General features: G+C 44.6%; 1 long non-coding RNA gene across 2 annotated transcripts in view; it reads right to left on the minus strand.

The window, feature by feature from the left end:
• The window catches only part of LOC134928067 (uncharacterized), a 284893-nt gene that overhangs the window by 226559 nt on the left and 43372 nt on the right, over positions 1-14962 (minus strand). For both annotated transcript variants that reach the window (XR_010177818.1, XR_010177819.1), the window contains exon 2: positions 1262-1382. This is a non-coding gene — a long non-coding RNA (uncharacterized LOC134928067). The remainder of the gene's footprint in view (positions 1-1261; positions 1383-14962) is intronic.

Here is a 14962-nt window from a genome sequence, read left to right on the forward strand (position 1 = left end):
ATGAGGTGCTGGGTCACAAGAGGCAGCCATTTTGTGAACCTACTCTGCGATCAAATCTGGCCTGCTACAGTACTGTGGGGGTCATTCCGAGTTGTTCGCTCGCAAGCTGCTTTTAGCAGCTTTGCACACGCTAAGCCGCCGCCTACTGGGAGTAATTCTTAGCTTAGCAAAATTGCGAACGAAAGATTAGCAGAATTGCGAATAGACACTTCTTAGCAGTTTCTGAGTAGCTCCACACTTACTCGGCATCTGCGATCAGTTCAGTCAGTTTCGTTCCTGGTTTGACGTCACAAACACACCCAGCGTTCGCCCAGACACTCCTCCGTTTCTCCAACCACTCCCGCGTTTTTCCCAGAAATGGTAGCCTTTTTTCGCACACACCCATAAAACGGCCAGTTTCCGCCCAGAAACACCCACTTCCTGTCAATCACATTACGATCACCAGAACGAAGAAAAAACCTTGTAATGCCGTGAGTAAAAAACCTAACTGCATAGCAAATTTACTTGGCGCAGTCGCACTGCGGACATTGCGCATGCGCATTAGCGACTAATCGCTCCGTTGCGAGAAAAAAATACTGAGCGAACAACTCGGAATGACCCCCAGTATGTGTACCGTACAGTGCATAGAGCTCACTTATCCCCATAGCCGCTGTGTATTGTAGATAGTGGAATGAGATGCTCCTACAGCATTGCCCTGATTTATGTAGAACCTGTGTGCATATTTCTTTTGAATGTGAAGGTATATTACAATAGAAAAAAATAATAATAAAGTGTCAGAAAAAAACAGGCATTTACACTTTGGGAATCGAACCCGGGACACTTCACCATTCAGCCACAACGCCTCATGACAGATACACAAGCTCATGTGTAAATGTAAGCAGTGATCCTTTCCCATTGGTTTTGATTATGCTTTAATGGCTACCATAGCTGTAACATGTTTGTTTGCATCTGTATACACTACTAATTTTATTTGTTGGTTTGTCTGTGGGATTTGGAAGCTCACATATCCCTAACATCAATGGACTATAGCTTTATCACGTTCGTTTGCGTCTGTATATACTGTACTACTTCTATTTATTGGTTTGTCTATGGGACTTCATTGCCACAGTGTGTTTTAAATATTGTAGTGTAATGAGATGCTCCCGTAAAGTAGTTTTTGCAATGTAGTGTACAGTACTGTATTTCAATGGAGACCACAAGCATGCACAATGGTGATTTTAAAAAGCGACATCTGGTTGATGATCACTGGTATTACACTCACCGGTAACGCCAAATGCATTGTGCACCTCCCTACAACTAGCCAATCCTCCTTATGCCCAGGCACCCTGTGAATCAGTGATTGCGTCTCACGCCACAGACAGCATAGATGAGCGCGGCTCCATCTGTAATTACAGAGAAAGGCAGGGAACATAAATCAACTGGTGCATAAATGACAAGGAATGCTCTGACACAGCAGTAGTTGCTACTGGCAACAACAGAAGTGCATGACAATAGAGTCCAGACAGGAAAAGCAGAACAGATACACTATTAACACAGAATGCTGCAGTCAAGTGGATGTTACTCCTGGCAACCGCAGTAACCAACACAAAGGAGCAATACTACTGCTAGGAAATTATTAGACAAGGACAGAGAAAGATTGAGATCAGGAATTGGTCTGAGGACAAACTAATAGGGCTGTGACTATGTACATGGTTAAAGAGGCCAGAGAGAGAGACTGTAGTGGAATGGGACTGTTGCAATAGAGACAAATGTGGTTATGTGTAAAGCAGCTATATACAAATAAAATGATAATGGATATCAAGCAGAAAGACCAAAGATGCAGACAAGACAAAGAAACAAGTATTGTGTGGAAGAATCCACACTGTAGCTGATGCTAAGGCAGACAGGACTGGATCTAGCAAAGATACTTTAGCATGAGAGCTCACAGGACTGGTAATTTCTCACAAGAATCAAGAACTATACAATGATCTCCTACAAACAGCACATGAAACAGGGACACAAACAATGGATAAATTGCTGGGACAAACAAACAAGGATTCTGCAGAGCTGTAGCTATGAAAGAATTGAAGCAGTGTTCCAACAGGCCTGGGATTGGACACAAAGGGACAAAGGCTTCCGCTGCAACCCAGCTCTATGACCAGAAAGCAGTGCAAGGCAGTTTCAGGAGATAGAGGGAACAGGAGCCAATCAACAGCCTCCTGCAGCCAATCCTCCAAAGATCACTAATCTCATGCAGCTGCTACAGCAATTAAGCAGGCAGAACAGAGCTGCAATTAAGCAGACATAACAGAACTGCAGCAGCACATGTAACAGTTGCCTAGCAATTATCTTCTAGATATCATTTATCTAGCTCAGCCTATTAAATGACAGAATCTGTTTGCTTGCTTTGGGAAACCTCTCTCTCAAGGTTTGATACATTTCCCCATAGCAACTCTTACCTCTTCCCACTCTCACAACTGTAACCATACCCCTCTTTATCCTCAAACTAATTTGCCGACATTATTTTCATCTCTCACACCCACTTCCGCCAGTCTCTCCACTGATCCACTGTGCTAAATATAATATCTCACTCACCTAAAAATTCTTGAATCACTTCTCTCCCCACTACATCTCCAATCACATTTCTACACACATTTCTACACACATTTTGTCCCAATCATTCACCCTGCCAATGTTTGCTGGCTCACGTTTTCCCTGATTACCTCTTTCTACTACCATCTTCAGGATTTCTCTAGCTCTGCCCCAAGCTCTGGAACACCCTCCCATGCTCAATAAAACTTTCAACCAGTCTCCAAATCTATGAGCATACCCTTAAAAATTAAATTATAATTCAAGTCTATTAACCATAACAGCTCTTCTCCTATATCTCCAGTCTCAGCATTCCTACTCTGCTCCATCACTTCCTCATAGGGTTTATCCTTAGTCCCTCTAGAATGTAAGATTTCATAAATAGGGTCCTCATCTATTTTTTCTCCATACAATTTAGAAGTAATATGTGTAATTATATGTTTTATTTGTGTTCATATTAATTGTTCTCCTATTTACTTATATAATTTTGTTTTATCCCATGTGTACAGTGATACAGGAACCTTATGGTTCCATTTAAAATAGATTAACATAATAATAATAATAATAATAATAATAATAATTAGTGATGAGCGGGTTCGGTTCCTCTGAAACCGAACCCCCCTGAACTTCACCCATTTTACACGGGTCCGAGGCATACTCGGATTCTCCCGTATAGCTCGGTTAACCCGAGCGCGCCCGAACGTCATCATCCCGCTGTCGGATTCTCGCGAGATTCGGATTCTATATAAGGAGCCGCGCGTCGCCGCCATTTTTCACTCGTGCACTAGAAATGTTAGGTAGAGGACGTGGCTGAGGTCCTCTCCGTTTATTAATGTTGCTGCAAATATTTGTGCTTATTGCTTAATTGTGGGGACTGGGGAGCAGCTGTATTATATAGGAGGAGTACAGTGTAGAGTTTTGCTGATCAGTGACCACCAGTTTTATCCGTTCTCTGCCTGAAAAACGCTCAATATCTGTGCTCAGTGTGCTGCATATATCTGTGCTCACACTGCTTTATTGTGGGGACTGGGGACCACCAGTATTATATAGGAGGAGGAGTACAGTGCAGAGTTTTGCTGACCAGTGACCACCAGTATACGTTGTCTGCCTGAAAAACGCTCCATATCTGTGCTCAGTGTGCTGCATATATCTGTGCTCACACTGCTTTATTGTGGGGACTGGGGACCAGCAGTATTATATAGGAGGAGTACAGTGCAGAGTTTTGCTGACCAGTGACCACCAGTATACGTTGTCTGCCTGAAAAACGCTCCATATCTGTGCTCAGTGTGCTGCATATATCTGTGCTCACACTGCTTTATTGTGGGGACTGGGGACCAGCAGTATTATATAGGAGGAGTACAGTGCAGAGTTTTGCTGACAGTGACCACCAGTATATATAGCAGTACGGTACGGAAGGCCACTGCTCTACCTACCTCTGTGTCGTCAAGTATACTATCCATCTAGATTCTATACCTGTGGTGCATTTTAGTTTTGCAGTTTGCTGACAGTGACCACCAGTATATATAGCAGTACGGTACGGAAGGCCACTGCTCTACCTACCTCTGTGTCGTCAAGTATACTATCCATCTAGATTCTATACCTGTGGTGCATTTTAGTTTTGCAGTTTGCTGACAGTGACCACCAGTATATATAGCAGTACGGTACGGAAGGCCACTGCTCTACCTACCTCTGTGTCGTCAAGTATACTATCCATCTAGATTCTATACCTGTGGTGCATTTTAGTTTTGCAGTTTGCTGACAGTGACCACCAGTATATATAGCAGTACGGTACGGAAGGCCACTGCTCTACCTACCTCTGTGTCGTCAAGTATACTATCCATCTAGATTCTATACCTGTGGTGCATTTTAGTTTTGCAGTTTGCGGACAGTGACCACCAGTATATATAGCAGTACGGTACGGAAGGCCACTGCTCTACCTACCTCTGTGTCGTCAAGTATACTATCCATCTAGATTCTATACCTGTGGTGCATTTTAGTTTTGCAGTTTGATGAAAGTGACCACCAGTATATATAGCAGTACGGTACGGAAGGCCACTGCTCTACCTACCTCTGTGTCATCAAGTATACTATCCATCTAGATTCTATACCTGTGGTGTATTTTAGTTTTGCAGTTTGCTGACAGTGACCACCAGTATATATAGCAGTACGGTACGGAAGGCCACTGCTCTACCTACCTCTGTGTCGTCAAGTATACTATCCATCTAGATTCTATACCTGTGGTGCATTTTAGTTTTGCAGTTTGCTGACAGTGACCACCAGTATATATTGCAGTATGGTACGGAAGGCCACTGCTCTACCTACCTCTGTGTCGTCAAATATACTATCCATCTAGATTCTATACCTGTGGTGCATTTTAGTTTTGCAGTTTGCTGACAGTGACCACCAGTATATATAGCAGTATGGTACGGAAGGCCACTGTTCTACCTACATTTGTGTCGTCAAGTATACTATTCATCTAGATTCTATACCTGTGGTGCATTTTAGTTTTGCAGTTTGCTGACAGTGACCACCAGTATATATAGCAGTACGGTACAGAAGGCCACTGCTCTACCTACCTCTGTGTCGTCAAGTATACTATCCATCTAGATTCTATACCTGTGGTGCATTTTAGTTTTGCAGTTTGCTGACAGTGACCACCAGTATATATAGCAGTACGGTACGGAGGGCCACTGCTCTACCTACCTATGTGTCGTCAAGTATACTATCCATCTAGATTCTATACCTGTGGTGCATTTTAGTTTTACAGTTTGCTGACAGTGACCACCAGTATATATAGCAGTACGGTACGGAAGGCCACTGCTCTACCTACCTCTGTGTCGTCAAGTATACTATCCATCTAGATTCTATACCTGTGGTGCATTTTAGTTTTGCAGTTTGCTGACAGTGACCACCAGTATATATAGCAGTACGGTACGGAAGGCCACTGCTCTACCTACCTCTGTGTCGTCAAGTATACTATCCATCTAGATTCTATACCTGTGGTGCATTTTAGTTTTGCAGTTTGCTGACAGTGACCACCAGTATATATAGCAGTACGGTACGGAAGGCCACTGCTCTACCTACCTCTGTGTCGTCAACTATACTATCCATCTAGATTCTATACCTGTGGTGCATTTTAGTTTTGCAGTTTGCTGACAGTGACCACCAGTATATATAGCAGTACGGTACGGAAGGCCACTGCTCTACCTACCTTTGTGTCATCAAGTATACTATCCATCTAGATTCTATACCTGTGGTGCATTTTAGTTTTGCAGTTTGCTGACAGTGACCACCAGTATATATAGCAGTACGGTACGGAAGGCCACTCCTCTACCTACCTCTGTGTCGTCAAGTATACTATCCATCTAGATTCTATACCTGTGGTGCATTTTAGTTTTGCAGTTTGCTGACAGTGACCACCAGTATATATAGCAGTATGGTACGGAAGGCCACTGCTCTACCTACCTCTGTGTCATCAAGTATACTATCCATCTAGATTCTATACCTGTGGTGCATTTTAGTTTTGCAGTTTGCTGACATTGACAACCAGTATATATAGCAGTACGGTACGGAAGGCTACTGCTCTACCTACCTCTGTGTTGTCAAGTATACTATCCATCTAGATTCTATACCTGTGGTGCATTTTAGTTTTGCAGTTTGCTGACAGTGACCACCAGTACATATAGCAGTACGGTACGGAAGGCCACTGCTCTACCTACCTCTGTGTCGTCAAGTATACTATCCATCCATACCTGTGGTGCATTTCAGTTGTGCGCAGTTTATATAGTAGTAGGCCATTGCTATTGATACTGGCATATAATTCCACACATTAAAAAATGGAGAACAAAAATGTGGAGGTTAAAATAGGGAAAGAACAAGAACCACTTCCACCTCGTGCTGAAGCTGCTGCCACTAGTCATGGCCAAGACGATGAAATGCCATCAACGTCGTCTGCCAAGGCCGATGCCCAATGTCATAGTAGAGAGCATGTAAAATCCAAAAAACAAAAGTTAAGTAAAATTACCCAAAAATCAAAATTGAAAGCGTCTGATGAGAATCGTAAACTTGCCAATATGCCATTTACGACACGGAGTGGCAAGGAACGGGTGAGGACTAGAGATGAGCGCCTGAAATTTTTCGGGTTTTGTGTTTTGGTTTTGGGTTCGGTTCCGCGGCCGTGTTTTGGGTTCGAACGCGTTTTGGCAAAACCTCACCGAATTATTTTTGTCGGATTCGGGTGTGTTTTGGATTCGGGTGTTTTTTTCCAAAAACACTAAAAAACAGCTTAAATCATAGAATTTGGGGGTCATTTTGATCCCAAAGTATTATTAACCTCAAAAACCATAATTTACACTCATTTTAAGTCTATTCTGAATACCTCACACCTCACAATATTATTTTTAGTCCTAAAATTTGCACCGAGGTCGCTGTGTGAGTAAGATAAGCGACCCTAGTGGCCGACACAAACACCGGGCCCATCTAGGAGTGGCACTGCAGTGTCACGCAGGATGTCCCTTCCAAAAAACCCTCCCCAAACAGCACATGACGCAAAGAAAAAAAGAGGCGCAATGAGGTAGCTGTGTGAGTAAGATTAGCGACCCTAGTGGCCGACACAAACACCGGGCCCATCTAGGAGTGGCACTGCAGTGTCACGCAGGATGGCCCTTCCAAAAAACCCTCCCCAAACAGCACATGACGCAAAGAAAAAAAGAGGCGCAATGAGGTAGCTGTGTGAGTAAGATTAGCGACCCTAGTGGCCGACACAAACACCGGGCCCATCTAGGAGTGGCACTGCAGTGTCACGCAGGATGGCCCTTCCAAAAAACCCTCCCCAAACAGCACATGACGCAAAGAAAAAAAGAGGCGCAATGAGGTAGCTGACTGTGTGAGTAAGATTAGCGACCCTAGTGGCCGACACAAACACCGGGCCCATCTAGGAGTGGCACTGCAGTGTCACGCAGGATGTCCCTTCCAAAAAACCCTCCCCAAACAGCACATGACGCAAAGAAAAAAAGAGGCGCAATGAGGTAGCTGTGTGAGTAAGATTAGCGACCCTAGTGGCCGACACAAACACCGGGCCCATCTAGGAGTAGCACTGCAGTGTCACGCAGGATGTCCCTTCCAAAAAACCCTCCCCAATCAGCACATGATGCAAAGAAAAAGAAAAGAAAAAAGAGGTGCAAGATGGAATTATCCTTGGGCCCTCCCACCCACCCTTATGTTGTATAAACAAAACAGGACATGCACACTTTAACCAACCCATCATTTCAGTGACAGGGTCTGCCACACGACTGTGACTGATATGACGGGTTGGTTTGGACCCCCCCCAAAAAAGAAGCAATTAATCTCTCCTTGCACAAACTGGCTCTACAGAGGCAAGATGTCCACCTCATCTTCACCCTCCGATATATCACCGTGTACATCCCCCTCCTCACAGATTATCAATTCGTCCCCACTGGAATCCACCATCTCAGCTCCCTGTGTACTTTGTGGAGGCAATTGCTGCTGGTCAATGTCTCCGCGGAGGAATTGATTATAATTCATTTTAATGAACATCATCTTCTCCACATTTTCTGGATGTAACCTCGTACGCCGATTGCTGACAAGGTGAGCGGCGGCACTAAACACTCTTTCGGAGTACACACTTGTGGGAGGGCAACTTAGGTAGAATAAAGCCAGTTTGTGCAAGGGCCTCCAAATTGCCTCTTTTTCCTGCCAGTATAAGTACGGACTGTGTGACGTGCCTACTTGGATGCGGTCACTCATATAATCCTCCACCATTCTATCAATGTTGAGAGAATCATATGCAGTGACAGTAGACGACATGTCCGTAATCGTTGTCAGGTCCTTCAGTCCGGACCAGATGTCAGCATCAGCAGTCGCTCCAGACTGCCCTGCATCACCGCCAGCGGGTGGGCTCGGAATTCTGAGCCTTTTCCTCGCACCCCCAGTTGCGGGAGAATGTGAAGGAGGAGATGTTGACAGGTCGCGTTCCGCTTGACTTGACAATTTTGTCACCAGCAGGTCTTTCAACCCCAGCAGACCTGTGTCTGCCGGAAAGAGAGATCCAAGGTAGGCTTTAAATCTAGGATCGAGCACGGTGGCCAAAATGTAGTGCTCTGATTTCAACAGATTGACCACCCGTGAATCCTTGTTAAGCGAATTAAGGGCTGCATCCACAAGTCCCACATGCCTAGCGGAATCGCTCCGTGTTAGCTCCTTCTTCAATGCCTCCAGCTTCTTCTGCAAAAGCCTGATGAGGGGAATGACCTGACTCAGGCTGGCAGTGTCTGAACTGACTTCACGTGTGGCAAGTTCAAAGGGCATCAGAACCTTGCACAACGTTGAAATCATTCTCCACTGCACTTGAGACAGGTGCATTCCATCTCCTATATCGTGCTCAATTGTATAGGCTTGAATGGCCTTTTGCTGCTCCTCCAACCTCTGAAGCATATAGAGGGTTGAATTCCACCTCGTTACCACTTCTTGCTTCAGATGATGGCAGGGCAGGTTCAGTAGTTTTTGGTGGTGCTCCAGTCTTCTGTACGTGGTGCCTGTACGCCGAAAGTGTCCCGCAATTTTTCTGGCCACCGACAGCATCTCTTGCACGCCCCTGTCGTTTTTTAAAAAATTCTGCACCACCAAATTCAAGGTATGTGCAAAACATGGGACGTGCTGGAATTTGCCCATATTTAATGCACACACAATATTGCTGGCGTTGTCCGATGCCACAAATCCACAGGAGAGTCCAATTGGGGTAAGCCATTCCGCGATGATCTTCCTCAGTTGCCGTAAGAGGTTTTCAGCTGTGTGCGTATTCTGGAAAGCGGTGATACAAAGCGTAGCCTGCCTAGGAAAGAGTTGGCGTTTGCGAGATGCTGCTACTGGTGCCGCCGCTGCTGTTCTTGCGGCGGGAGTCCATACATCTACCCAGTGGGCTGTCACAGTCATATAGTCCTGACCCTGCCCTGCTCCACTTGTCCACATGTCCGTGGTTAAGTGGACATTGGGTACAACTGCATTTTTTAGGAGACTGGTGAGTCTTTTTCTGACGTCCGTGTACATTCTCGGTATCGCCTGCCTAGAGAAGTGGAACCTAGATGGTATTTGGTAACGGGGGCACACTGCCTCAATAAATTGTCTAGTTCCCTGTGAACTAACGGCGGATACCGGACGCACGTCTAACACCAACATAGTTGTCAAGGACTCAGTTATCCGCTTTGCAGTAGGATGACTGCTGTGATATTTCATCTTCCTCGCAAAGGACTGTTGAACAGTCAATTGCTTACTGGAAGTAGTACAAGTGGGCTTACGACTTCCCCTCTGGGATGACCATCGACTCCCAGCGGCAACAACAGCAGCGCCAGCAGCAGTAGGCGTTACACGCAAGGATGCATCGGAGGAATCCCAGGCAGGAGAGGACTCGTCAGACTTGCCAGTGACATGGCCTGCAGGACTATTGGCATTCCTGGGGAAGGAGGAAATTGACACTGAGGGAGTTGGTGGGGTGGTTTGCGTGAGCTTGGTTACAAGAGGAAGGGATTTACTGGTCAGTGGACTGCTTCCGCTGTCACCCAAAGTTTTTGAACTTGTCACTGACTTATTATGAATGCGCTGCAGGTGACGTATAAGGGAGGATGTTCCGAGGTGGTTAACGTCCTTACCCCTACTTATTACAGCTTGACAAAGGGAACACACGGCTTGACACCTGTTGTCCGCATTTCTGGTGAAATACCTCCACACCGAAGAGCTGATTTTTTTGGTATTTTCACCTGGCATGTCAACGGCCATATTCCTCCCACGGACAACAGGTGTCTCCCCGGGTGCCTGACTTAAACAAACCACCTCACCATCAGAATCCTTCTGGTCAATTTCCTCCCCAGCGCCAGCAACACCCATATCCTCCTCATCCTGGTGTACTTCAACACTGACATCTTCAATCTGACTATCAGGAACTGGACTGCGGGTGCTCCTTCCAGCACTTGCAGGGGGCATGCAAATAGTGGAAGGCGCATGCTCTTCACGTCCAGTGTTGGGAAGGTCAGGCATCGCAACCGACACAATTGGACTCTCCTTGTGGATTTGGGATTTCAAAGAACGCACAGTTCTTTGCGGTGCTTTTGCCAGCTTGAGTCTTTTCAGTTTTCTAGCGAGAGGCTGAGTGCTTCCATCCTCATGTGAAGCTGAACCACTAGCCATGAACATAGGCCAGGGCCTCAGCCGTTCCTTGCCACTCCGTGTGGTAAATGGCATATTGGCAAGTTTACGCTTCTCCTCCGACAATTTTATTTTAGGTTTTGGAGTCCTTTTTTTTCTGATATTTGGTGTTTTGGATTTGACATGCTCTGTACTATGACATTGGGCATCGGCCTTGGCAGACGACGTTGCTGGCATTTCATCGTCTCGGCCATGACTAGTGGCAGCAGCTTCAGCACGAGGTGGAAGTGGATCTTGATCTTTCCCTAATTTTGGAACCTCAACTTTTTTGTTCTCCATATTTTATAGGCAGAACTAAAAGGCACCTCAGGTAAACAATGGAGATGGATGGATTGGATACTAGTATACAATTATGGACGGACTGCCACGGTTAGGTGGTATAAAAAAACCACGGTTAGGTGGTATATATTGTAATACAATTATGGATGGACGGACTGCCTGCCGAGTGCCGACACAGAGGTAGCCACAGCCGTGAACTACCGCACTGTACACTGGTTGATAAAGAGATAGTAGTATACTCGTAACAACTAGTATGACTGACTATGACGGTATAAAGAATGAAAAAAAAACCACGGTTAGGTGGTATATATTGTAATACAATTATGGATGGACGGACTGCCTGCCGAGTTCCGACACAGAGGTAGCCACAGCCGTGAACTACCGCACTGTACACTGGTTGATAAAGAGATAGTAGTATACTCGTAACAACTAGTATGACTGACTATGACGGTATAAAGAATGAAAAAAAAACCACGGTTAGGTGGTATATATTGTAATACAATTATGGATGGACGGACTGCCTGCCGAGTTCCGACACAGAGGTAGCCACAGCCGTGAACTACCGCACTGTACACTGGTTGATAAAGAGATAGTAGTATACTCGTAACAACTAGTATGACTGACTATGACGGTATAAAGAATGAAAAAAAAACCACGGTTAGGTGGTATATATTATAATACAATTATGGATGGACGGACTGCCTGCCGACTGCCGACACAGAGGTAGCCACAGCCGTGAACTACCGCACTGTACACTGGTTGATAAAGAGATAGTAGTATACTCGTAACAACTAGTATGACACTATGACGGTATAAAGAATGAAAAAAAAACCACGGTTAGGTGGTATATATTATAATACAATTATGGATGGACGGACTGCCTGCCGACTGCCGACACAGAGGTAGCCACAGCCGTGAACTACCGCACTGTACACTGGTTGATAAAGAGATAGTAGTATACTCGTAACAACTAGTATGACACTATGACGGTATAAAGAATGAAAAAAAACCACGGTTAGGTGGTATATATTATAATACAATTATGGATGGACGGACTGCCTGCCGAGTGCCGACACAGAGGTAGCCACAGCCGTGAACTACCGCACTGTACACTGGTTGATAAAGAGATAGTAGTATACTCGTAACAACTAGTATGACTGACTATGACGGTATAAAGAATGAAAAAAAAAACCACGGTTAGGTGGTATATATTATAATACAATTATGGATGGACGGACTGCCTGCCGACTGCCGACACAGAGGTAGCCACAGCCGTGAACTACCGCACTGTACACTGGTTGATAAAGAGATAGTAGTATACTCGTAACAACTAGTATGACACTATGACGGTATAAAGAATGAAAAAAAAACCACGGTTAGGTGGTATATATTATAATACAATTATGGATGGACGGACTGCCTGCCAACTGCCGACACAGAGGTAGCCACAGCCGTGAACTACCGCACTGTACACTGGTTGATAAAGAGATAGTAGTATACTCGTAACAACTAGTATGACACTATGACGGTATAAAGAATGAAAAAAAAACCACGGTTAGGTGGTATATATTATAATAATACAATTATGGATGGACGGACTGCCTGCCGACTGCCGACACAGAGGTAGCCACAGCCGTGAACTACCGCACTGTACACTGGTTGATAAAGAGATAGTAGTATACTCGTAACAACTAGTATGACTATGACGACGGTATAAAGAAAGAAAAAAAAATACCACGGTTAGGTGGTATATAATTATACAATTATGGATGGACGGACTGCCTGCCGAGTGCCGACTGCCGACACAGAGGTAGCCACAGCCGTGAACTACCGCACTGTACTGTGTCTGCTGCTAATATAGACTGGTTGATAAAGAGATAGTATACAACAATATACTACTATACTGGTGGTCAGGCACTGGTCACCACTAGTCACACTGGCAGTGGCACTCCTGCAGCAAAAGTGTGCACTGTTTAATTTTAAATTAATATAATATTATGTACTCCTGGCTCCTGCTATAACAACCTGCAGTGCTCCCCAGTCTCCCCCACAATTATTATAAGCTTTTATACATTGATGTGCAGCACACTGGGCTGAGCTGAGTGCACACAGACTGAGTCACACTGTGTGACTGCTGTGTATCGTTTTTTTCAGGCAGAGAACGGATATAGCAGAGAACGGATATATTAAATAAAAGTTAACTTAACAACAACTGCACTGGTCACTGTGGTAAACTCTGTCTGCACAATCTCTCTCTCTCTCTCTCTCTTCTAATCTATTCTAATGGAGAGGACGCCAGCCACGTCCTCTCCCTATCAATCTCAATGCACGTGTGAAAATGGCGGCGACGCGCGGCTCCTTATATAGAATCCGAGTCTCGCGAGAATCCGACAGCGTCATGATGACGTTCGGGCGCGCTCGGGTTAACCGAGCAAGGCGGGAAGATCCGAGTCGCTCGGACCCGTGAAAAAAAAAGTGAAGTTCGTGCGGGTTCGGATTCAAAGAAACCGAACCCGCTCATCTCTAGTGAGGACCTGGCCTATGTTCATGGCTAGTGGTTCAGATTCACATGAGGATGGAAGCACTCTTCCTCTCGCTAGAAAAATGAAAAGACTTAAGCTGGCAAAAGCACAGCAAAGAACTGTGCGTTCTTCTAAATCACAATCCCCAAGGAGAGTCCAATTGTGTCGGTTGCGATGCCTGACCTTCCCAACACTGGACAGGAAGAGCTTGCGCCTTCCACCATTTGCACGCCCCCTGCAAGTGCTGGAAGGAGCACCCGCAGTCCAGTTCCTGATAGTCAAATTGAAGATGTCACTGTTGAAGTACACCAGGATGAGGATATGGGTAATAATAACAAAACAAAAAGGACTAGAAAATAGCGCTTGATGGAAAAAAGCAGCCTAGATATATTCTAGTGATTCCCAATCACCAATATAGAACTAAAGAGAAATAAGTAATAGAAAATATCTTTGGCGCTACCACCTTTATATTGATTAATAATGGAAAAGTCTATAGGAATGTCCCATGAGCTTTCTCTGTAACTGAATTTTGATCTTGCTGTCTTCCAAATTTCTTCAGATCTTGAAATTCCTTATGGATAGGTGTATATATAAACAGAGGAAAGAAGAATATATAGTGTAGTATTTTTTTAAAATAAGTTCAAATTTATTTTAGATAACACGAAAGGTAAAAAACATTTAAAAAGAATTTTTCTTCCATCCAATAAAATTCTGTGTTTTATGTATATGATTGGAACCGTACCGTGTCAAGCTCCCAGCATGGAGCAATGGAAAGAGCACAAAATTGGAGTCTCCGGAATTCCTCCTTACTCCCTCCAGGCAAAACACCGGCAGCTGGACCAGGCAGGCTCCCTTCCAAAATTTGGATGCAGGTAGGTGGATTCAATAGCCGCCAACGCGTTTCGAGTTCTAATAAACTCTTCCTCAAGGCAGAATGATCCCTACCTGCATGCATCCCTTTTTATATTAAAAATAACCCGGAAGTGAAACATCAGTTCCTGTTTTACAAATCAAAATATTTTCATAGAAACAATTAAACAAATCCATATAACAGTTTCTTATATCTGTACAGATATTATGTCTTATAGTGTTTTACATATTCATATATAATTTATATCTTAATGTTAAGTTCTTTCTGTGGGTCGCCTATAGTACACACCAATTCAGATCATTGTCAGAGCAAAGATTTCTGATCATCCCATGACTATTCTAGATTAAGTGTGGAATGTGGATATTGTAAATCCTCAGATATAAATATAAATAAATATCTTTGGTTGGGCTGTTATGTTCTAAATCGGAACGCTATGCGTTCCACTGCGGACTTTCCGGAAGTCCTGTGCGTTCCACCGGCCTTTGCGGTGACGCACTTCCGGTTA

This window comes from Pseudophryne corroboree, chromosome 5 (genome assembly GCF_028390025.1).
Source record: "Pseudophryne corroboree isolate aPseCor3 chromosome 5, aPseCor3.hap2, whole genome shotgun sequence".
NCBI lineage: Eukaryota > Metazoa > Chordata > Amphibia > Anura > Myobatrachidae > Pseudophryne > Pseudophryne corroboree.